Source organism: Sus scrofa, chromosome 5 (genome assembly GCF_054392235.1).
Source record: "Sus scrofa isolate SSC_HxYL_T2T_F1_AM1 chromosome 5, Sscrofa_HxYL_maternal_Yorkshire_Landrace_v2.0, whole genome shotgun sequence".
NCBI lineage: Eukaryota > Metazoa > Chordata > Mammalia > Artiodactyla > Suidae > Sus > Sus scrofa.
The window spans coordinates 13,363,413-13,388,799 of NC_139387.1; the positions used below are offsets into that span (position 1 = coordinate 13,363,413).

The following is a 25,387-nucleotide window of genomic DNA, read 5'->3' on the forward strand; positions in this document are numbered from 1 at the left end:
GTGAGGACTCATAGTGGTGGAGCTGCAGGGTGTGCTCGCTCGTGGACATTTTCCTGATTGGTGGGTGGTGAGATGATGGGGACTCAGCATCATCAGCCTTCTGGTTCCAGCCCGTCCAGAACATGCTTGTGGGCAGCGTTCAGTTGACTTCCTCCACCTGGTGGGGGCCTCAGCACCTGCAAAACAGTTCCAAGGACATGGCTCAGAAGAGCAGCTACAGTCTTTGAAGAACTAAAGGTCCTTGACTTTGTCGAATGGCTAAACTGACTGTCATAATTGCCTTGCTTGACTGTTTTCCTTTTTCTCTATATTTTCTCCTTCTCTGATTAAATTGATTCTTTGACTAAAGTTTTTCTATAGCTAAAAACCCAGGTGGAGGTCAAGAGCGGGGGTCCACTCTGGGGAGGCCTCCCAGGGTCCTGTCTGGGAACAGGTCATCTGAACAGTGCAGTTCATGACCTCCAGGACCTGCAGGTTCCCCATGCTTTTGAAGTCTGGCCCTTTCTGGCCAGGGAAGTACACCCACCTGGCTCTTGCTAAGCCTGAGGTGGTTTTGGACTCTTTTTTGAATCCCTGCTTGGACAGTACTTCTTCCAGAAACCTTGTGGGGATCCAGTTTACATCTGGGAAGCCAGAAGTGAAGGCTTTTTGTTTATATTCTCTGGGTGCCCATGATTGTCCCCCAAATGTACTTTCTTTATGTACTGGCTATGCCCCAGTTCATTGGGTTCCTGTAAAGCTCTTGCCTTTCTCTCCGCATTTAAAAACTGATGATCGCGAGTTCCCTGGTGGTCTAGTGGTTAGGATTTGGTGCTTTCACCGCTGAGGCGAAGGTGCAGGCCCTGGTCTGGGAACTGAGATCCCGCATCAGGCTGCTGCACGCTGCGGCCAGAAAGAACAGAATAGAATAGACAAAATAAAATCTGACTATCTTGGGATGCCATTCTGAAATGAACAAGTATGGTAATATAACATTATTATCATCCTATAGGTTTGAGTTTGCACAGGTAGATAGTTCCCTTGAGGCTTGGAGTTTTTTTTTTTAAGGCCTGATAAATGGATTGCCCAGTCGTCGGGCTTATGGTGGCCTGGGCAAGCTCTCCTTGGAATATGCCAGACTTTCTGTCCAATCCGATCTGCTCTCATTTTCTATGTATAGTTAAGTGTTTTGTTTAACTAGGAGAGTTGGAATTCCTGTTGTGGTGCAGCAGAAACAAATCCCACTAGTATCCAGGAGGATGTGGGTTCGATCCCCTGGCCTCAGTGCTTTGGGGATGTGGCATTGCTCTGAGCACTTGCTGTGGCTACGGCTGTGACCCCTAACCTGGGACTTCGATATGCCGCAAGTGCAGCCCTAAAAAGCAGAGAGAGAGAGAGAGAGAGAGAGAGAGAGAGAGAGAGAGAGAGAGAGAGAGAGAGAGGGAGGGAGGGAGGGAGGGAGGGAGGGAGGAAGGAAGGAAGAAAAAAGAGAGTGTTAATTACCAACTGCTAGCATTTACATCTCAACTAGAAGAAAGATTTCAGTGTTTTGGTGAATGTTTCCTTAGTGTGTTTCCTAAGAAGCCACCCTTGGATGCTTACTTTAGCTGTACCTTTCACTGACTGCATTTCTTAGATTTTGTGTCCACTGGGGTTCGTTTATTGCTCTGATCTATTGAACTCCAGCATTTGGGGCTTCCTTGCTATTTGAGTATCCAAAGCTGGTAATGGATTTTCTCCTGCCTTCCAGGGGGGTCTTTCTTTTGCAATCAGCTTAGAACAAAGGAGGCCTGTGGGCAGTGAGGTGAGCTCCCAGAGGTCGCCAGACTCCATCTGCCCCATAAACTTTGACTTGAGATGCTTTGTCTGCCTTTTCTGCTTGCTCTTGGCAAAACAAAACTTGGACGGTGAAGATAATGACAGATTCATCAGACAGCTAACCTTAGAGGGACCTTGACTGTTTTTCAGAAACTGCATTTAGAAACTCGTTCAGAGGCATCAGCCAGTTGTAGAGCACCTGTCATGGCCAGGTAAGATGAGAAGCGTTTTCAGAGTTTTATTAGATCCCCATGGAAACGCCTGTGAGTTCAAAGCTCAATTCTGGTTCTCCCATCACAGCAGACAGAACGCCTTCCTCATGTTGACCCAGAAGTGATTCTAAGTCCCAGTGCCAATGGGATGCCTTTTCCTCTTTCTCTCTCTTTTTTAAAATTGAAGTATAGTTGATTTAAACATCAGGCGTACAGCAAAGCGATTCAGAGTCTTTTTTCACATTCTTTTCCACTATGGTTTATTACAAGATACTGACTGTGGTTCCCTGTGCTGTACAGTAGGTCTGTGTCTCTTTTCTATCTAGTAGTGTCTATCTGCTAATCCCAAACTTCTACTAATTTTTCCCTCTTTGCTCCTTTAGTAACTGTAAGTTTGTTTTCTACGTCTGTGAGTCTGTTTCTGATTGGTAAATAAATTCACTTGTATCATTTTTTTAGATTCCACATAGAAGTGATATCATATGATACTTGTCTTTCTCTGACTGACTTCACTTAGGATGATAATCTCTAGATCCATCCTAGAGAATTTTGATACAGGGAAATTTGGTTTGAAGCTTGTCCAACAGATGCATGAAATCATGCCCTGATAAAATATCATTCTTCCTTGCAAAAAATTTGCAGAGGGAGTTATTACATTCTTTTTAATGGCTGAGTAGTATTCCATTTGCATGTATACACCACATCTTCTTTATCCATTTCCCTCTGTGTCCTGTTCTCTTTGGTGATGATCAGCAGATGTCTTTATCACTTCTAGGAGCTCCTGGCTCTGCAGAGACCTCAGAGGCTTTATTTTCTTTAGCCTCTTGGTTTATTCTTCACTGAGACCCTCTCAGTTGCAACCATGACTCTGGAACATTCTGGAATCTCTTCAGTGGAAGTCTGGCACAGAGCACTCCTCTACAGTTCCCCCCACTTTGGCTCTGTCTCTGCTCCTAAAAACAGAGGCCATTCCTTACGCTCATCCCCCAGGGGTCCACAGGCGGCCCCCCTCCTTAAGCAGCCCTGGAATGAAAGATGCTTCTTAGACAGATTAGGCTAAATCCTCACTCCATTATTGATTCTTTGGGTTCAGTTAAGCTTTATGCCTCAGTTTCTTTATCTTTAAAAAAAGAAGATGGGGCGAGAATAATATCCCGTGGTGTTGCTGCAAGAACTCAGTGAGCAAAAATGTTTAATGAAGGCAAGTATCTTTGTATTACTCAGTCTTGTGTTGCCAGGGGCATACGGCATACGTATTCATTGAATGACAGTGGAATAAGGAATCCCCTCTCTACACCTGATTGGCCCCACTTTGAAAAATGAGATAATGTGTTGGGCAGTGGTTCCTAAAGGGGGGGCTACTCATCAGAAGTTCCTTGGGGCCCTTTCCCATAAGCACATGACCAAGCCCTGCTCCTGAAATTCTGATGCATTATGTCTGGAGCTTGGCATGTGCATTCTGAAAGCAGAGTTTCCCGGTGGTTCTCCTGTGCAGCCCTGGTTAAGAACGAGGGGCTCGCTGACCTTTGGGTCTCTTTCCTGATTCTGTGTTGGGTACAGAGGGGACAAATGGAGTGGCCAGCCAATTGTCAGGGTCTTCTTAGTGCTCACTCCACCCCTCACCTCCATCCATCCTTTGACTCAGCGGAAGCATCACCTCCAGAAGGACTTTCCCGTCCTCAGACTCCCCCTTCTCTGCTGGATGCCTCATGGTCCTCCTCCTCCACTTCCGCAATGCCCCCATTAGCTGGTATGAGGTGTGTCTTCTTTTTAAAAAAATTTTATTGAAGTGTAGTTGGTTTACAATGTTGTGTTAATTTCTTCTGCACAGCAAGGTGACTCAGTGATACATATACGTATTATATGTACACACATATATATACTTACTCATATTCTTTTCCAACAATAGGACCTTGTTGTTTACCCTCCTATGTATATATTAATTTATGGAGTTCCCGTTGTGGCGCCACAGAAACAGATTCGACTAGGAACCATGAGGTTGCGGGTTCGATCCCTGGCTTTGCTTAGTGCATTAAGGATCCGGCATTGCCGTGAGCTGTGGTGTAGGTCGAAGACACAGCTCCGATCCCGCGTTGCTGTGGCTCTGGCATAGGCTGGCAAATGTAGCTCTGATTTGACCCCTCGCCTGGGACCCTCCATATGCCGTGGGTGCGACCCTGAAAAGCGAAATAAATAAATACATAAATACAAATATATTAATTTACCTCTGTTAATCCCCAAATCCCCATCCTTCCCTCCCCTACTCCACTCCTGGGCAACCAAAAGTGTATTCTCTATATCTGTGAGTCTGTTTTTGTTTCACAAATGTGATTTTTATCATATTTTAGATTCCACATATAAGTGATATCATATGGTATTTGTCTTTTAAAAGTTTTTTTTATTAGACTATGGTTGACTTCCAAGGCTGTCTTTGTTTTGGGGGGTGCAGCATAGTAAATCATTTTACACCTAGATATGTTCAGGTGGGGACATGCTGAGAGCGGTTTCACTCTGACACTTGTTTCCCCTTGGCCACAGCTAAACCACGAGGTGGTCTTGGGGTGGGGCTGGTCCCTGGAGGGTTGAGAGCAAAGTGCAGAAGGAAATGCTTTCATCCATCCATCCATCCATCCACTTTTTTTTCCTGTATAGGTGATTACACACTATTGAGTAGATTTCCCTGTTCTATGTAGCAGGTACTTGTTAAGTATCTGTTTTATACATTAGTGTGTTTGTGTTATTTGTATCCTTCCTATTTCTCCCTTCCCCAGCCCCCATGGTTTCCCCTTTGGTAACCAGAAGATTGGTTTGGAAATCTGTGAGTTTATGTTATAAATAAGCTATTTTGTATCTTTTTTTATGTTCCACATATAAGTGATGTCATATGGCATTTGTCTTTTGTGTTCTGACTTCCTTCACTTAGTATATAACCTGTAGGTCCATCCTTGTTGCTGCCGATGACGTCATTTCATTCTCTTTGATAGCTGAGTAATACTCCATTGTGTGTGTGTACCACGTCTCTTCATCTCTTCATCTGTGGATGGACGTTTAGCTTGTCTGGGCTGTTGTAAATAGTGCTGCTGTGAACCTAGGGTGCATGTCTCTTTTCAAATTAGAGTTTTGTCTGGATAGATGTCCAGGAGTGGGATTGCTGGATCATATGGCAGTTTAGTTTTTTGAGCGACCTCCGTACTGCTTTCCATAGCGGCTGCACCAACTTACCTTCCCACCAGCGGTGTAGCAGGGGTCCCTTTTCTCCGAGGTGCATCTTCCTGATCAGGCCCTCCGCTAGGTGAGCACGAGCCTTCCTGCTGCAACATGGTGCCATCACAGCACCTCCCCCAGCCCCTTGTAGCTACTTGGCACATCCTGTATATTTAACTGTGTCCCTGGTAAATATATAAAAGATGATTTCAAAAGCCAACCTCTCTGGTTTATATGTGTAAGTCACAGCTGTCTCCCCTGAGATTCCTTCTGTGCTTACTCAGACCAGTAACAAAGGGCATCTTTGTCAGACTGGCCTCTTAAAAAAAATAAACCAGAGACATTTGGGGGCGGGGGGGAGTGATTTACTCTTCCTTTGTCATTAACCTTGAGGATGAGACTGTCTTTCCCATTATGTTTTATTTTCACTTTCCTGGAATTTATCAAGTGGTCTCTTTTCTGTAAAGGTTACCTTTCAGAGGCTTGATTAGAGTGTTGGGGGATTTACTGGATTTTTTTTTTTTTTAATAAGGGACATGATAGAGAGGGCTGATGTGAGCAGATGGGTGAAAGGGCAGCCCTGGAGATCTGAAAAGAGGCCTTCTCATGAGAAACTGAAACGAAGGCTCCAAGGACACATTCTTTTTTTTTTTTCTTTGCTGGCAACTGCTGAAGTAGTTAATAGCATTTGTTTTCAAATTTGTTTTATAGTTGGCAGATCTTCCCAACCAGTCCTTCATGGCTTGTCTTTTGTGTTCAGTGCAAGGTCCTTAAAGAAAAAAAGCGCATTGGTAATTGCATTCATCAACTATAACTTTATGTTCGTTATTTGAGTGTGATTTTTTTTTTTTTTTGAGATAGATTTCAGAGTCAAGTAACAGCTTAATCTTCTTGTTCAGCCTCTAAAGGGAATGTTTGGTGAGGCTGTGCTGGAGGACTGCGGGCCTCCTGCCTGCATGGTTGGGACTCAGGTTGGGGCCATGCTGAGGAGTGGTTTCACTCTGACACTTGTCTTCCCTTGGCCACAGCTAAACCACGAGGTGGTCTTGGAGTGGGGCTGGTCCCTGGAGGGTTGAGAGCAAAGTGCAGAAGGAAATGCGTTCATCCATCCATTCATCCATCCATCATCCATTCATCTGTCCATCATCTATCCATCCATTCACCTATCCATCCATTCATTTATCCATGCATGCATTCGTCCATTCCTCCTTCCATCCATCATCCATTCGTCTATCCATCCATCCATCCATCCAGTGATTATTTGGTGCTTACCCCAAAGCAGGTTCTGAGGATAAAGAACACAACCTCCAGTCCTGTCCTTGTGAACATGCTTTGGCACCAGACTCTTTCCAATGCGGCTTTTGTGGGAAGGAAGACGTCCTTGCTGCCTTGGGCATACTTATCTAGTATCATAACTCGGTGCAGCAGATATTACTAGGGATTGTATATACACACATCTATCTGTAAACATTATACTGGAGTGTACTGTTTCGCAGATCAGTTACAGCTATGGAATTATGCAGCCTGGGTTTGAAAACAGACGCCACCTCTTACCAGCTATGTGACACTGAACAGGGGCTTCACTGTTTATAGCCTTGGGTCCTCTGCTGAACGAGGTTAACGGTTGGACCAGGATCTGGGAGGTCACTGGGATCACGTGTGAAGTGCTTAGCAGATCGCCTGGCTGCACAGCGTAATGTCTTAGTAGGTTGGAACTCTACCAGGGGAAAAATCACTGCCAGATTCATGGGAGAAAAATATATCAGTTTTATTGAATGTTACAAGTTTTACCCACCTGGCACAGAGGTGGGTGGACAAGGTGTCCTAGAAAGAAGAGAAAGTAGGAGTTCCCTTGTGGCTCAGTGGTTAAGTGGCTTGGGTCGCTGCTGTGGCATAGGTTCAATCCCTGGCCCAGGAACTAAGTTCCACAAGCCACAGGGTGCAGCCAAAAAGAAAAAAAAAGAAAAAAGCAGCAGCTAGGATGGAAGCCTTGTATACTTTTCTGACAAAGGGTTATACATTTGTAGAGAAGTGACAAGACAAAGGCAAGGACTTTTTGGATGTTTTAGGAGCAGTAAATTGTGGGAAGGTAAATATATGCAGAAAGAAAGGGCACGAAAGTTTATTTAACAGATTTATTTATGTTGGAGTTCCCGTCGTGGCTCAGTGGTTAATGAATCTGACTAGGAACCCTGAGGTTGCGGGTTCGATCCCTGGCCTTGCTCAGTGGGTTAAGGATGCAGCACTGCCGTGAGCTGTGGTATAGGTTGCAGACGCGGCTCGGATCCCACGTTGCTGTGGCTGCTGTGGCTCTGGCGTAGGCCAGTGGCTACAGCTCCGATTGGACCCCTAACCTGGGAACTTCCAGTGCCACTGGAGCAGCCCTAGAAATGTCAAAAAGACCAAAAAAAAAAAAAAAAGATTTGTTTATGTTGATTCTTCTGGGTACCATCTCCAACTCTGATGATAAGGATGTTCTGCCTCCTCCCTGATTTTGGAAGAGGGGGCAGCTTCATAGGGGGGTTGATGCCCTGCTCTTGGGCAGATGGGGTGAGGGCAGAGACCTCATCCTCTGTCAGCTTTTTCTCAATGCCTTCTGTTCAGATTGTCCTGATGCCAGAGTGGCATCTTTTTGGGGGGCATCTGCTGATCCCCTGCAGTCTGGATGCACAGATGTGTCCAAAGCCTGTGTGCGAGTGAGAAAGCCGAGGTTCTTCCAGGTTTCAGACCTCAGGCTTCCACCCAGGGAGCCTGGACTCATTCCTGCTTTCCGTCCTGCACCAGGATGACCTGGGGTCAGGTTTATTGTTGAAAGGCAGATTGGGGCAGAGGGTCTGGAGACCCCGGTGCTCCCTGGTTCCACAGTGGCATTGCTGGCAGTCTTGGACACATTCCCAAAACTCTCAAGGTCTCACCTGTCTCATTTCTGAACTGGGACAAGGATGCTCATTTTCATGGCCACCTCCCTTTCAAATTTCATATGGAGACGGTCTCCTTTGGCCATCCTGCTTATTATCGCCACCTCTGCCCACATTCCTGATCCCCTTGGCTCTGCTCTTCTCTTTCTTCTTCTTCTTTTTTTTTTTTTTTTTTTAATAACACTTATCACCTTCCAACATACTGTAGAATTTTTTTTAATGTCGTATGTTTATTTTTAATTATCTCTTTCCCCCATTGGAATGTTACTTCATTAAGGGTTGGGATCTTTACTTATGTTGCACTGAGGACTCCCCACCCTTGAAATTGTCCTCCGCAAACAGGTATTGGGAATAGTTGAATAAATTCCTGAGCAAACGAAAAACACAACTCCCCAGCAACTCGTGGCTGCTGTCGGCTTGGAGCTGGGCCGGCTCTGATGGCTGGGTCCTGGTGTTCTCCTATTGGACAGGAAGAATTTCACAGCGCGCTGACCCGTGACAAGGTCACTCTGTGATGGTGATGGAACAAGACAAAAACAAGACCACTCCATATCAAGACGGAGCACAGATAAAAACGAGAACACTGTGTGGTCCTGGCAGAACTGACCAAACATCCGCCTCTGCCAGATCACTTGACTGCTGTGTTGTGACCAGTTACAGCCAGAGCCCTGCTCTCTTCCTGTAGCTGCTGGCCTACACCACAGCTCATAGTAGCGCTGGATCCTTAACCCACTAAGCAAGGCCAGGGATCGGACCTGCATCCTCATGGATGCTAGTTGGGTTTGTTAACCACTGAGCCACAATGGGAACTCCTGGGCAGCTCTCTACCTGCTGCCTCCTAGGTGAGTGTTCACAGCTACCTGGGCACAGATTTCCTGCTTTATGACTGCACCTTCCAGAGCAGAACCTCCTTGAACCCACCCCCAAATCACAGAGCAAAAACCCAGATCATATCAAGAGCACCCCCAACATCCTCTGTTGAGATACCCAGGTTCTCTGTGGCATAAGGCGAACACTGTCTCACTCCAGCTGAGTTCCTGGTGGCCTCTGGCTGGAGGCTGCAGCCCCATGTATCCTGGTGAATAAAACTTTGTAAGTGGGCATCTGTAGGTTATTGCAGTCCGCCCTCCCTATCTGCGTGTTCCGCATCCGTGAGAATTCAACCAAGTGTGGATCGAATTTCAATCTTCCATCTGCACTTGGTTGAACGTGCATGTGCCAAATGTGCAGAGACGAAGGCCGATGACACTAGGCCGTTTTATTACATTAGGGCTTGAGCACAGCAGATTTTGGTATCTTAGGGGAGCAAGGGTCCTGGAACCTATGCCCAGTGGATACTGAGGGGCAAGTGTCTTACTAGCTAAACAAACTGAACAGATGGGTTCTTTGCTGGGCCTGAGTTTTCTCATCGCCAAAATGAGGGGGTTGACCAGATGACTCTCCTTACAGGTGTCATCGTCAGCAGTTTCTGGGTATTACTAAGCACTTGTTGCATGTTGTACATTGTGGAGACTCTAAAAAAGTAGAGGTGGCACCTTGGAATCCCCCCGCCACCGCTGCAGTGGTTACCTGCTCTGTGACCCTGAGCAAGATACAGAGCCCCGAACCTCAGTTTTATTAGCTGTAACATTGTGATGCTGTTGGTTAATAATGATGGTGATGAGAATTATAACCTGACCTTTCTAAGAGCTTCCTCTGTGTTACCTGAATGAAGCAACCATGAATTCTTCGAATCACCTTAAGAGGTTGGTACTGTGAACCTAGATGGTTGCTATTTAATAGACATCAAACTATGTTTAGCATGAGCCCTGCCTTAAAGGGTGCACAGATGAATTACAGGGCTAAGTCCTACATAACCCTTGCTGGTTGTTGAAACAAACCAGGATGTGAGAAAAAGCACAGATGCAGGGGTTGAGGGGTTCATGCCTCAAGGCTTGAAGACAAAAGGGAAAAGCCTAGTGAGCTGGGCTGATAGAGGAGAGGTGGATTTAGGAGGCAGTGCCGGTTTCCAGAAGAGCACTGATTTGGGAGTCTAGAGACCCAAGGTCTTACCCTGACTACTGCCTAGGGGTTCTTAACAACTCTAATTGTTAGGTTCTTCCTTTGTAAAAATAGAGTCAACTCCTCCTCTTGCATAAAGTAGGTTACATCCGTGAGAAAACTTTACAAACAGTCATGTGCTGTCAAAGGGTAAGGCCTTCCTCTCTTTGTGGAGACAAAAAAAAAAAAAAAAAAATCACATGCAGTTTCCAGGTACTTCACGCCACACAAGCTGGTGCTTAGTGATCCCTCGGCTTCCCCTACCCCCACTTTAGAAAGGAGGGTTGCCATAGGAACCTGGTCATTACCATTCAGCAAATGTGGGCTTGTTAGGGTGGAGTATGTATTAAAGACCCTTTAGGGAGTTCCCGTCGTGGCGCAGTGGTTAACGAATCCGACTAGGAACCATGAGGTTGCAGGTTCGGTCCCTGCCCTTGCTCAGTGGGTTAACGATCCGGCGTTGCCGTGAGCTGTGGTGTAGATTGCAGACGCGGCTCGGATCCCGAGTTGCTGTGGCTCTGGCGTAGACCAGTGGCTCCAGCTCCGATTCGACCCCTAGCCTGGGAACCTCCATATGCCGCGGGAGCGGCCCAAAGAAATAGCAAAAAGTCAAAAAAAAAAAAAAAACCCTTAGGTTATAGGTGGGGTCTTGGCCACAGGAGCGTGGTGGGAGGGGCAAGCTGCCCTGGGGGAGCCGCCAAAGCCCCGCCCTCCACCAGGCGAGGGAGGGGCCCAGGATCCTGCTGCCACCTTGAACCCGCTTACCCTACCCTTCCGCTCGGAGTCAGCCTGAACTGCGCAAGGATTTAAATTGGAAACTATTAACCGGATTATCCTTGCAAATAAGGTTCGAGGGCCTTCCCTGCATTACAGGGGGGAAGAGATCGTCCTGTGGGATTGCAGAACGTGATGATGACGATGGTGAGGCTGCTGAAGTTGATGATGATGACACCACCGCCACCTCCCACTTCTGGTGCTGGATACCAGACTGGATCCAGCCTGTGCCGTGTTGCTCTAGTGCTTACAACCAAGCCATTATGATCCCCTTTTGCAGATGAGGACACTGAGGCATAGAGTGGCTGGATTACCCACTCACCGTCCCTAGGTTTTATATCCTAGATTTGAATTAGGTCCTTCTGACCTTAAATTCTGAAGCCTTAAGATTGCTCCCTGTACCTGACCCCCTTGCTGTACAGTGGGAAAATTAAAAAAAAAAAAAAAAAAAAAAAAAAAAAGATTGCTCCCTGTGTCCTTAGAGATAATCCTAGAACATCCAAGCTATTGTTTATTTAGTACCATCTTCTTTTAGAGGGAAAAATGCAGGTTAGAAGAGGTGAGGTCCCTGTTTGAAGGCCATAGTATTTATTTACTTTTTTAGGACAACACCTGCAGCATATGGAGGTTCCCAGGCTAGGGGTCAAATTGGAGCTACGGCTGCTGGCCTCTGCTACAACCACAGTAACGTGGGATGTGAGCCGCGTCTGTGACCTACACCACAGCTCATGGCAATGCCGGATCCTTAACCCACTGAGCAAGGCCAGGGATCAAACCTGCATCCTCATGGATCCTAGTTGGGTTTGTTATTGCTAAGCCACAGTGGGAACTCCAAGGCCATGTCGTTATTGGTGCAGAGTGAGTGAAAAGGGGTGGAGTGAGGTAGAGAAGAAAGGAATTAGCATCCACCTTTTTATTTGGCTGCACCCACAGCATGCAAACATTCCCAGGCTAGGGATCGAACCTGAGCCACAGCAGCGACACTGGATCCTTAACCCACTAAGCCACAGGGGAACTCCAGGAATCAGCCTTTAATCATGTGATTAGCCTTTTTAATCCTTGGTAGAAACCTTAGTAGGTCATGAATACAGTCCTCTGATTTGGAGACCAGAAATGGTGTCTGAGATAAGGTATTTGCTCGAGCCTAGTTAGGGGTGGACGGAGGACCTGAAGCCAAGTCCCTCTGGATGGACCCAGGGGATCCTCCTCGAAGTAGCCAGTTGAATACCAGTTTGTTCAGAACCGGGGATCCATCATGGGCAGGCACGCCTTCGGTGAGACCATGGGACAAAGACCCAGTGCCTGGCAGCATGTAAGGAGCACCGGGCACCCTTGTCTCCATGTGGCTTCAGGGTTTGCCTCTTCCCTTGTCTACCAGAGGCAGAACCTGGCAGGGGTGGGCTCCTGCCATGGGGACAGGTTATAAAGGGCCTCTTTCCTTCTCTTCCTTAATCCTGGAGGGAATGGTTCTCCCTTTGAGTGATTCAGGGGCTCTTGAGGAGTAGGAAGGAGAAATAATAGAACTGCTGGCTGAAAACTCTCAAGCCGTGCCGGTTCTTATTCCAATGCTTCCTCCAGCCTCTGAACCAGTTCTGAAACCACTTAGCCGCCATCTTGTTCCCCTTCATAGATACTTTGTATTTTAGCTGTAAATATGTTTGTAATGAAAAATATTGGGGAATCTGAGATAGACTGGGTGGGAGAGTTTTGATTAATCTTTTCTGGATAAACACCCACTGTTTATACTCTCAGCTTTCAGGGCAGATTCAGGCATTAGTATCCTTCTAGTGTAAAAAAAAAAAGAAAGCCTACAGAGGACTTAAAAAAAAAAAAAAACCACTATGTTGCCTGATTTAGTTTTGATTGCTCATGTCACTGGCTTCTTCCGTGAGACGATTAATTGACTGTAGGGAGTGGCTGCTTCTCGCCACAGCAAGTTCCAAGTCATGCAGTGAAACGGTGACATTGATCGTTTTGGGTCCTTTAGATTCTGCTACATAGAAACAAGCTGCTAATTTTGTAACCGCCAGTTAGCATTAGTGGGGGCGGCAGGAATTACTGGTTTGATTATTGATCGGGGGCTGTGGTTTATGCTTAGGCTATTTAGGGGAGGAGAAAACTGATGAATGGGGGAGTTAAGGCAGTAAAAGATGGAGTCATGCGGGGTTTTAGGCAGTTGGTTAATGAAAGAAAAAAGACCAAATGTGATGTGAGGCATAGGATTTGCTTGGCTTTTCCTAATGTATAATCTGAGAAGCCAGTGGACATTTTTAGAAGATTTGGGTGTGTCACACAGTACATCTGGTGTGAATTAATTAATCTCTTGTGTGAATTGAGAGTATACCACTACGTCTTAGAAATCCACTGGATTACTAGTTTTGCTTATTATTTCAAGAACTATTTATCATGGAGTTCCCATCGTGGTGCACCGGAAACGAATCCAACTGGGAACCATTAGGTGACAGGTTCCATCCCTGGCCTCACTCAGCAGGTTAAGGATCCAGTGTTGCCATGAGCTGTGGTGTTGGTCTCAGACATGGCTCAGATCCCGAGTTGTTGTGCCTGTGGTGTAGGCCAGTAGCTATAGCTCTGATTAGACCCCTAGCCTGGGAACCTTCATATGCTGGCGGTGTGACCCTGAAAAGCCAAAAAAAAAAAAAAAAAAAAAAAAAAAAGAACTGTTTATCAGTTGCTTTATATATAAAGCACTATGGATATATATGTGTATACATGTGTTTGTATATACACACACATAGCTTTATATATATATGGAATATAATAGAATAAGCACTATTCTGGACATATGCCAAAATTTAAATTATTTATTAATATGTGAAGCGTATCTTACAGAATTTCAATTTTTAAAAAATTAATAATCTCACATTGTTAAATAAAAGGTTTCAGAACAGTAGTAGGGTAGATCCCTTGTGGCTTAGCGGAAACAAACCCGCACTAGTATCCATGAGGATTCCTGGCCTCACCCAGAGGGTTAAGGATCTGGCGTTGCCATAAGTTGTGGTGTACGTCACAGATGTAGCTCTGATCCCTTGTTGCTGTGGCTGTGGTGTAGGCTGGCAGCTGTAGTTCCAATTTAACCCCTAGCCTGGAAACTTCCATATGCTGCACATGTAGCAGGGTTTAATGCAATTTGGGTAAAAATTTAAAACAAAACCTTGTGTGTTTATGTATGAAACATTCTGGAAGTTACATAAGAAGCTAAAAAAAAAATCTGATATACAAAGTAGCCATCAAAGGCTGCCAACAATACAAAAGTGAAACAACTATATGTTATGTGCTTTCTTATGGAACTTGAATATAGTCAGGATCCTGGATCTAACTCTGAAATCATCAGAAATAGAGAGGGCAGGACTTTTATTAAATGATAAACAGAGAAGCGATTATGAAAATCCAGGCAGTGGGAAACTCTATAGAAACATGACTCAGTTCTTCATTAAATTAATTATAAGAGAAAAAGCATCGTGGAGCAGTGACCTTGGATGTCAGATGATGTTGAAGAATTAATGCCTTTTTTTTTCTTAGTGTGATCATGAAACTGACTTGTAGTGTTTCAAAATCTTTATCTTTTAGATAACCGTATTGAAATATTTTTAACTAGATGGGTAATACATTTGAGATTTGCTTCAAAATAATCTAGAGACTGGGTGGGATAGAGCCAAAAGAAGACTTGGTAATTGTTGATGCTGAGTCTTAAGTATATAGGGGATTCCTTCTTGTTTTGAACATTTTTCAATTTTGGGGGGCATTTTTCACAATAATTTTTTAAAAAGGAGATCATCAATCATCATTTTTTATCCATGCCATATCAAGAGGTGTCATAAGGTCCACCATCAGTAACATCCTAGAATGTTCCCATTTGGTTCGATCTTAGAAAGATCTAAGAAACTTGAAATAGGGAGAGAGGCTTAAGTAGGTGGGACTTCATAAATGCTACCGATATACTGCTCCACTTGTATGTTTTATATCTTGGAGTTTCTCCCATAAGATTTCATTTGGGCCAAATGAAGGCTTTTTTACTCCTTAAAAATAAAGACAGTATGGAAAGCACCCCCTAATTTTATATACAAGGAAACTGAAGCCCAGAGAGGGAAGGTGATGCATCCAAATTCAAGCAGCAGACAAATTTCCCAGCCCAGACCTCTCGTTAGATGTTCCGTGCACTACTCAGTCATGCACCTGGTTATCCTTGAAACCTCCTACCCAGGATCCTCCAGGAAGGTCCATCACCTGCATTCTGGTGCTGCTTTACCCTGAAGTGGAAGCTGACATCATTCTGCGTGTACAAGGAGCCGAGGAGAAAGCCCCATTAGAGATGCGCTTGCTGTGTATCCCATGCTCCCTGATGTTGCCCCTTTAACCTCCTGGCTGAGGGCCTGTGCCAGGGAGCCCTGTAGCAGGAGGAAGCCACTGAAATCAGGGACTGAGCAGTCCCTTTGAGACCCTACATGGGCTAAAAAGCCTATAGATTGAACACGAATCATTTTTAACGTTTGTTGCACCTGCTGCTAATCTTTATTTGCCTTCAGTGAAACCTGGGAGCCTCAGAGGGACTCAAAAGATCCCTCTCGTTCAGGTCCAGGGGCACAGGTGGAGAACCACTAGAATCTAGGTGTGTAGGACTGTTTTGGTAAATTGAAGGTTCCCTCTCAACACTTACCCAGATATCCACTTAGGAAAAGAGGGGGACGGAAGAACTAGAACTTTGAGGGGAACGTAGTGGGAACAGAGTTTTCAGAGCTTAGAGTTGCTGATCCATAGCCCTTATAATAATGTTCGACCCTGGCACTTGAGCTTTGTGCTACTGCTCCCCAAACTTTCGGGATAAGGCTTAGCTCCATCAGGAACATTTTGGTCAAGATTTGGCCAGGTTGGGCATGGAGAGAGGGTCTGGTGGGACATAGGGAGATAAATGCCCCCATAAATACCTTTGATCTGAGACCTCATTCTTCTGCCCTTGCCTCTGCTAAGATCTCTTTTTAGTCTCTTGAGTTTGACATTTAGAACAAGGCTGTTGAGTATTATGGAGTGTATTCAGAACTCAGTTGAGGGTGAATACACTTTCATGAGTGCATACTGTGACTCTGAGTGCATTTGCTGACTCTGGCTTACAGAGATGGCTGAGACCTAGTACATTCCTGGGAGTTTCCACTGTGGCTCAGCAGGTTAAGAACCTGACATAGTGTCCGAAAGGATGTGGGTTCGATCCCTGGCCTCGCTCAGTGGGTTAAGGATTCGGAGTTAGCACAAGCTGCAGTGTAGTTCAAAGACAATGGCCTGGATCCCAAATTGCTGTGGCTGTGGCATCGGCCAGCAGCTGCAGCTCTGAACTTCCGTATGTTGCAGGTGTAGCTATAAAAAGAAAAAAGGCAAAAAGACCTAGTACCTTGTTGAAGATGTATAGTCTGATAATTTAATGAGAAATAATGCACAAGGCCTCACTCAATGTTATTAATTCCTTGCTCCTTTCCAGGCAACCTGGTAATGTTTTATCTGTGTTTGGTCATTTAGTTGTTGCAAAAACCACAACGAAGTTACTATTAGTAACTTGATTTTCAGAGTTCCTGCTGTGGTGCAGGGGGTTAAGGACCCAGCATTGTCTCTACTGTAGCACAGGTTTGATCCCTGGCCCAGCGTAGTGGGTTAAGGATGTGGAATTGCTGCACGTGCAGGTGACACAGGGTGCCTTGCGTCTGGAATTGCTGTAGGTCTCAGCTGTGGCTTGGATTCAGTCCCTGGCCCAGGAACTTCCATATGCTGCAGGTGCGGCTGGAAAAGAAAAGAGAGGGGGAAAAAAAAAAAAAAACCTTGATTTTTACAGATGGTTCATGGAGCGCAGAGGTCCTGTAACTTGCTTACCTGAGGTTATAAAGCTACTAATAAGTGTTGGAGCCAGGATTTGACACTAGGCAGCTGTTTCCTTGTTCACTCTTGCCACCACACTCTATCTACTGCTTTCCATTGTGGAAAAGACAGACTCATAACCCACTGCAGTACCATGAGCACAGCCTCCGTACCTGCCGTGCCAGTACAGAGGCTGTCATGAATGGGGAGGAGAGCAGGAAAATCAGGGAAGACTTCCGAGAAGAGGAGACACCTGGGGTGGGTTTAAGGGATAAAGAAGAGTCTGCCAGCCAGGCTAAGAGTGTTAAGTCCAGTCTAGAGGAGCAACATGTGTAGGAGTCCAGAGGCACAAACAAACACCCTATTTGGGGATCGGCAGGTGTTTTTTTATGTGCGGGGATGGGTCATGCCCGTGGCAGAGAGCCATCATGACATGCTGCAGGAATTTCAAGGGCAACATTGCCCTCCAGTTCAGTCACCACCAGCCACATGTGGCTACTTTAAAATAATTAGAATAGGAGTTCCCGTTGCGGGTCAGCGATAACAAAACGACTAGTATCCATGAGGATAATCCCAGGCCCCACTCAGTGGGTTAAGGATCCGGTGTTGCAATAAGCTGTGGTGTAGGTTGCAGATGCGGTTCGGATCTGGTGTTGTGGTAGCTGGGGTGTAGGCTGGCAGCTGCAGCTCTGATTCGACCCCTAATCTGGGAACTTCCATATGCTGCGGGTGAGGCCCTAAAAAGACCAAAAAAAAAAAAAAAAAAAAAACCCAAAATAAAAACTAGAATAAAGTTAAATAAAAATTCAGGTTTCTCAGTCTGAATAGCCCACCTAACTTAACTAGTGGCTACCGTATTGGACAGCACACATGTACGTACAACTTTTATGTCATGACGGAAAGTTCTGTTGGACAGAGCTGGGCTGAATCATTTTCTTTTCTTTTTTTCGGCCGCCCCTCGGCATATGGAGTTCCCGGGCCAGGGATCTGATCCGAACCATAGCCTTGACCTACGTGGCAGCTACAGCAACGCTGGATCCTTAACCCACTGTGTCCAGTAGGGGTCAAACCTGCATCCCAGCACTGCAGAGATGCTTCTGATCCCCCCACACAGTAGGAACTCCCTTAATCATTTTTTTATTTGGTTCATACCCTGCAGGCTTCACCCAGTGTCCTGTATTACCTGTATGTGTCACATTTTAGAGTGTGCCTTGTGTCTGGTGAAAGAGCATGTGTTGGCTGCCTAGACCTGCTGTGGAGGTGTGTGTGTGGGGGGAATGGTGCCTGTGGTTAGAGGAGAAGAATTATGCAATTTCTCAAGATATGAATATTGGTAACTTTTAAAATGCACTGCTCAGATCAATATATAATAATCCCAAGAAATATGTCATTTCCCCTCTAAGCCAGCAGAGCTACGAGTTTCATTAAAAAGGCCATGGCAAATCTCGTTTTAATTTTATTTTTTATTAAAAAAGGCCCTCTTGCTTGAGATTCTAATCTCCCACTGAATAATAGGTGTCATTCTGGAGTTGCAAGTAGCCAGCGCAATAACATGCATTGTATGGTACTTAAATAGGAATCAGGGCTGTACATTAGAGTAGGGACAAAAATAGGTCAAAAAGCTTTTCCTTTTTCCTTTTGAGTACAATGTTCTGACTTTCCAGATGGTGAGGAACCATTTAGAGCTATAAAGGGATTTTGATTTAGGTAATGGTAACCTTGCTTAATTTTACAAAATGTATATTTTGTAAAAGGAACTTGGCTTTCTTTGAAGTTCTGCAGACGGTGGATCAATATTTTAGAATGTTATTTGTGACCATGAGATTCCGTTTGGAAGGCTTTTTTCGCAATTTACTTTCTGGGTTTTAAAATAATGTGCCCCTATTTTTGGAGCACTTGGGTACTTGAGTCTTTTCTGATTTTGTGTCCTTATATCTGTGTGGCTTTCAGCAAGTCCCATAGTCTGTCGTGGGTGCCTCTTGGTTCATCAACTCAGCGTTTATTCGCCCTGCGTGATGTTTCTTTGGAAATCCATCCTTCAGCCCATGAACTTTGGTGGAGATGATATTGTCTGTGACTTTGGGTGAGCGATGTGAGCCAGGTTATCCCTGACTACAGGAATTTGGATGAGCACATCGCCTGGTCAGAGCCAATGAAATGTGATGGGAATTTTGTAGAGACTGTTGAGAGGCTGTTTTTTTCCATTGCCCTTGAACCTTAGAGGATGTAATTCTGCACATCTCAGCTACATCCTACCTAGCAGCTGTCTCTCCACAGCTTGGCATTTGGGAATGAAGTCAATATGGATAAAAGCAGAGCTGAGAAATAGAGAGAGACCAGGTCATCCAGGAGACCTAGATCAAACTTTACTTGAGGGCAGATGTACCTTGGGCTTTGCAGATTTTAAGACACTGAATTTTTTGTTTTGTTTAGACTGATTTTTCTATCGCTTGCCGCTGGAGAAGCCCCCTTCCAATTTCTGAGACTTTTTTTTTTTTTTTTTTGTGCTTTTTAGGGCCATAGGTGGGGCATATGGAAGTTCCCAGGCTAGGAGTTGAATCAGAGCTATAGTTGCCAGCCACAGCCGCAGCCACAGCACTGCCAGATCCGAGCTGAATCTGTGATCTGTACCACAGTTCATGGCAATGCTGGATCCTTGACCCACTGAGTAAGGGCAGGGATCAAACCTGCATCCTTGTGGATACTAGTCAGATTCATGTTTGCTGCTCCACAGCAGGAACTCCTGAGACTTTTTTTTTTTTTTAAACACATTTGGAAAAGGAAAAAAGAAACAAACAAACAATGCATATTACCTAAAATTTTTGTAAAAGTTGATGAAAGTTAATATATATACAAAAGCATTTTCAACGTGGTAAAACCATGCTCAGATATTTGATATCTGCAAGGGAAAATGGGCTGGAACCTTTCAAACCAAATTTTAACTTTGTCTTTATTAGAGAACAACACCTTTCCACAGATCAAAGCTCAAGGAAGAAATTAGACTATATATTAGGCTCAGTACTTTGCCGAAGTGAGTTGGCCTCCAAAAATAACTTTCAATGAATGTATGTAAAAGCAGTTCTTAAGGCTGAGAGTCAAACTGCAAAAGGATTCTGTATGTATTTTTAGGACCATTTTCACATTTCTGACTTAGATCCTTTTCTTAGTGTATGTGGCCTTGATTAATTTTCCTAGACTTTTAAAGTAGGGCTCTTCATTCCTGTGGTGCCAAGCTATTTTGCCAATGATGTTGTTAAATTGAAATACTTTTTTTTTTTTTTTTTTTTTTTTTTTTTGCCATTCCCATAGCATGCAGAAGTTCTTGGGCCAGGGATCGAACCTGAGCCACAGCAGTGACAATACTGGATCCTTTAACCGCCAGGCTACCAGGGAACTGCCTCTAATACTTTTGTATTGAGTATGACGTGGGAAAGAATTGCAGACTTGGTCAGGATGGGAGTGTGTGTCTTACATTTTCCCCCTGTAGGTTTGCAGTCTCTTCTGCACTTCAGAGGCTACATTTTAGAGGCATGTTCTCAAATGATCTGGCCAGCGGATCCTGTCGTGATTTCATGATCCCACTGGAACGAACAGTTGTATGTCATGTGCAGCCGAAAGGGCCTGGGCAGAGTTCTCGTTGTGGCTCCGTGGTAACAAACCAGACTAGGATCCATCAGGATGCGGGTTCCATCCCTGGCCTCACTCAGTGGGTTAAGGATCCAGCATGGCCCTGAGCTGTGGTGTAGGTTGAAGATGCGGCTTGGATCTGGCATGGCTGTGGCCAGCAGGTGCAGTTCTGATTCGACTCCTAGCCTGGGAACTTCCGTATGCTGCAGGTACAGCCCTAAAAAGCCAAAAAAAAAAAAAAAAAAAAAAAAAAGAAAGAAAAGAAAAAGAGAAAGAAAGAAAGGGCCTGGGCTTTAAGATTGTGTGACCTTGTCTGAAAAAATAAGACCTCATTTCTCAGTAGGGTTTGTTATGAAGATTATAAGAGGTGAGGAATGTGAAAGTGCCTCTAACCTAAGGCACTTAGGTAGGCAGCTAGTTATCACTTTTCTTATTTTTTAAAATTCATGTAAAAGAGAGATTTTAAGGCAGTCAGTCTGGCTCTAGGGAAGTGAAGAATTTTGTTAAAGAGTCAATTGGTCTCTATAGCTTTCATCTTTTAATTCTTGAGGCTACTAAATCTTCTCGCTAGACGTTCTGTTTTGTGATCTGGACTAGTGTTGATAGAATGAGGAGAATGTTTTCTGGGTAGGCACGCTAAAATACGTTTATTTGTTCACTCATTTATTCATCCATTCCACAAATAATCGGATTCATTCTGTGCCAGGTCACCTAGCGGAAACAGCCTTTTCTTTTCCAAAGTCATTTCTTGACTTCCTGGTAGGGCTGCGAACTGAGCTATTTTTGAAGCTGATGTGGAGATCAAAGTAGAGTTTTCCACCAGAAGTTCTCGGGAGAGATTTTGCCCTCGTGGAAGCAGTCTGCTTTCGTTTTTCCTCCCCTGATGCCAATAAAAATGTGGAGAAGTGTCATGGGGAAGATGGGCTGGTTGGAATGGGCAGATGCGATTGGGGACACCCAGGAGCTCTGGCAGCTGGAGCGGGTAGCAGGGCGATGGGAAGGTCCCTCAGGCTGAACTTGCAGCAGATGGAGCTGTCTGCCCACACGATGGGCGATTGCAAGACATGCAGGTGAGATCTGCTGCCAAAGGTGTTTCATCAGAAGCCAAGAAGGACAATTTTTTTTTTTTTTTTTTTTAAATGGCTACACCTGCGGCATATGGACGTTTAAGGGGTGGGAGTCAAATTGGAGCTGTGGCTGCTAGCTTATGTCACATCCACACTAATGGCAGATCTGAGTGGCATCTGCAGTCTACTCTGCAGCTTGTGGCAACACCGGATCCTTCACCCTCTGAGCAAAGTCAGGGATCGAACCTGAATCCCTAGGAACACCATGTTAGATTCTTAACCTGCTGAGCCACAACAGGAACTCCTGGAGGACAACTGTTACCGAACATGATGTAAGATCCTCGTGGTGCTCTGAGTCATTGAAGACTACGTAGAGGAGAGGCCAGCAGCCCTCGTCCCAGCGTGGAATGTCAGGAGGTCCTTGATGTTCCAACCACGTGGTAAGACATAGCAATTGGGAATGGTCGGCAGAGATTGGTGAAACCATAGCCTACCACCTGGTTTTGATTAACCCACCAGCCAAGAATGACATTTACATTTTCACTGGTCTGGGGAAAAAAAAAAAAGAAAAGAAAAAGAAAAAGAAAGCAACCGCAAAGAAAAACATTCAGATCACATGAAATTTAAATGTCAATGCGCATAAAGTTTTGCAGGCACACAAACCACCATACCTATTCATTCTCCCTCATCTGCGGCTGCTTTCTGCTACAACGGCAGAGCTGAGTAGTTGGCAGCAACCATAGGGCCCCCAAAGCCTGAATATGTACTTTGACCATTTATATAAAATGCCTGATGGCCCCTGTTCTAAAGTAGAACTTCCCTACTCCTGGCGTCCTGAAACTCCATGGACAAGGATGTTTGCACAGCACTCAGGGATACCTGCAAGGGGCCCTCCTGGCTCGGGACTGGAGGCGTGGCACCTCAGCACACCTGAAACCACCATCCAGAAACCACTCCAGCCTCCAGCAGGGGCTTCAGTCCCACCTGTAGCTGTTGGATACGGATGCTCTCACCTGGATCAGGTCTTCTGTGGCTTCTCAAAGAGGCCTCAAGACTCAGATCTTCATGGTCATCTACGGAACGGGCGCTCCCAGACATTTCTAGAGTTTGCAAAGGCTTCTCACGGACGTCTCTATCTTTTGCTCTTTGTTCTGACTCCCAAGTTTTGCCTTTGACCATCCAGCCGGTTCTGGTCCTCCGTTTGGATTAGCCTTTCTCTGGTAGGTGCTGCGGGTAGGTTACGAAAGCGCTTGCTGTTGAGAACTGTCTAATGTTGTTGGGGAAATGGGTCTCACCTGTATGGAACAGAGGGTATTACAAAGACTCTGTGCCTTTGCCACGACTGTCTTGGGGCTGCCACATCTTCAGCACCTGCTAATGGAAATGACCCCAACTTTGTTGAATGGGCTGCCCTATGATGGTGGGAGCGTTGGCTTAAGGGTAGGCAGCTGACTCACTGGCCATTCTAGAATCTGGGCAGCATCTTTGGTAGTGAGCCAGCGTGTCAACCTGTATCCTGATGTGATAATGCTATTACATGCATCTTTCAAGAATCTTGACTAGAAATGTAGGGAGAACCAGTCACTTGGGAGCGGGAAATGAAACAGGAGGAGAACTGAGTCTTGTGGCCAATAGTCATGAGTCCTTAGGAGTTCTTCTAAGGACATGAAGAAGCAGGCAAGTCCTGCCTTCTTGGATGTTGTAATTCCAGAGTAAGGAAATATGGGAAAAAATTCTTTGAGAGATTAGTGCTACAAAGGAAACAATTGAAACTAGATTATTATTAGCCCCCTCGCCTGGGCTAGAAAGTGGATGGTGACAGAGGGAGGGGTTGGGTGGTCAGGGAAGGTCTCTAGGGAGGGGACAGCTAAAGGCTGGGATAAAGCTGCTGCGCATATAAAATAATAACCAACAAGGACCTAGTGCATAGTACAGCAGTACAGGAGTCTGTATTCAATATTTTGTAATAACCTATAAGAGAAAAGAATCTAGAAGACGTATATGTATATGTATAACTGAATCACTTTGCTGTACACCTGAAACTAACACAACATTATAAATCAACTGTACTTCAATTAAAAAAAAAAAAGATGTTACTGATACCCTAAACCAGTCTGGATCTTAAATAAGCTGCTGTGTAAAGAGAGGACAATAGAGCATTCTAAGGCAGAGGGAACAGCAAGTGCAAAGGTCCTGTGGTACAAGTAGTTTTGGCTTGTTCAGAGGACAGAGAAAAGTCATTGTGGCTGGAGATACAGTAGTGGATATGAGGTTGGAGGAAACAGATCTTATGGACACTGGAAATAGCTGAATCAGCTCATGGCCAAGCTCGCACTCTCCCAGCTGGGCCCCTTGTGCTGCCTGGGTTCTAGCTGCCGGCTCTGTATTGCTTGCTCGTTCTATAACTGCTATTCTGAGGCTCATGGAGGGCCTATCTCCCTCTTGCCTTCTAAGCATTCCCAGTAAAATGCCATTGTCTGAGCTGGCTTCATTGAGTCTCTGGTTTTTTGCACACAGATAGTAATCACCTCTAGGACTTAGAATGTGCCAGATCTTGTCCTCACACTTTGTAGGGATTAACTAATTTTTTTTCCAGTGAAGTAGATAATACTGTCTTCCCCATTTTCTAGATTCAGAACCTGAGTCACAGAGAGGTTGAGTTACTGGTCTCAAGCAACCAGCTAGGAAGTAGAAAGGTGATGTTTGAAGCCAGGTGGCTTGCTTCTGAAGCCATGCTGCCACTTGAAACCAAGAGACACACCTGAGACGAGGCATGGCGTGGAACTTGGTGGCAATAGAGGGAACGTTGAGCTATAGGTGTAGACAGGTGAGACTGAGCCTAGCCTGGTACGGGGATAGTGAAGGTGCCATGGGGTCATGGTGTGCAAGGGAGCATCAAATGGGTGGAGAGGGCAAAGCTTATACTTGCTCCTAGCAGCCAAGAAAAACCTTCTGTTTTCCCAGCAGAGACTGTGACTAGAGAGTCTAACACTTATTTGGCACCACTGCATGCCAAGTGTTCCTCATTGTATCAGACCACCCCAGCAACCCTGCGAGGAGGTGGCCTTGACCCTGCATTGCTGGGGAGGCATGATGCTCAAAGGGATAGACAGCCTTGCCAAGATCATCTAGCAAGGAGAGCATAGAGCTAGGATTTGAACTTTTTTTTTTTTTTTTTTGTCTTTTAAGGGCTGCTCCCATGGTTTATGGAGGTTCCCAGGCTAGGGGTTGAATCAGAGCTGTAGCCGCTGGCCTATAGCACAGCCATAGCAATGCCAGATCTGAACTGTGTCTGTGACCTATACCACTGCTTACGGCACCGCCAGGATTCTTAACCTACTGAACGAGGCCAAGGCTCGAACCTGTGTCCTCATGGATGCTAGTCAGGTTCATTTCCACTGAGCCACGACAGGAACTCCTAGTGTTTGAACTTTTGAACGATCTGACTCCTTTGTCTTTCCTTCCATCACGCCACCTCTGTCCCACCTGCAGGGAGCAGGCTGAGCAAGAGGAGAGAGCTGGACTCCACCCTGGTCATTGTCACCCTTTTCTGGCTGTGGTTCCCTTTGAGAGGCTGTTATAATGTAACCTCTTCCCCAGAAGTGCTTGTTTGTGTATAGTGTGCGCGTGCGCGCGCGCGCGCACACACACACACACACACGAGTTCTGCATGCAAATTGAAGGGCTTTGCTGAATCCCTTCTGGGGTTCCAGAGCCTGTTCCTGACCTTGCAAAGTCAGGCTGGACCAGGCCTAAAACAGCTGGAAGAAAGAAGAGAGTGATTCCTAACTTCAGGTCTTGTCCAGATCTTTGTGGCCGAGAAGCAAGGACGGCGTTCATCTAAATAGCGTAACTTGGGCTCCTAGGATGTGTCAGGCCCCAGGCCTAG

At 45.4% G+C, this 25,387-nt stretch overlaps 1 protein-coding gene across 5 annotated transcripts in view; it reads left to right on the top strand.

The window, feature by feature from the left end:
• The window catches only part of LARGE1 (LARGE xylosyl- and glucuronyltransferase 1), a 593,475-nt gene that overhangs the window by 74,731 nt on the left and 493,357 nt on the right, over positions 1-25,387 (top strand). The window contains exon 1 of one of the 5 annotated variants that reach the window (XM_084955468.1): positions 22,422-22,718. The exons of the other annotated variants lie outside the window; for them this stretch is intronic. The gene's annotated coding sequence lies outside the window, so the exon portion shown is untranslated. Of the gene's footprint in view, positions 1-22,421; positions 22,719-25,387 lie in introns of those variants that run through there. 5 annotated transcript variants of the gene reach the window in all.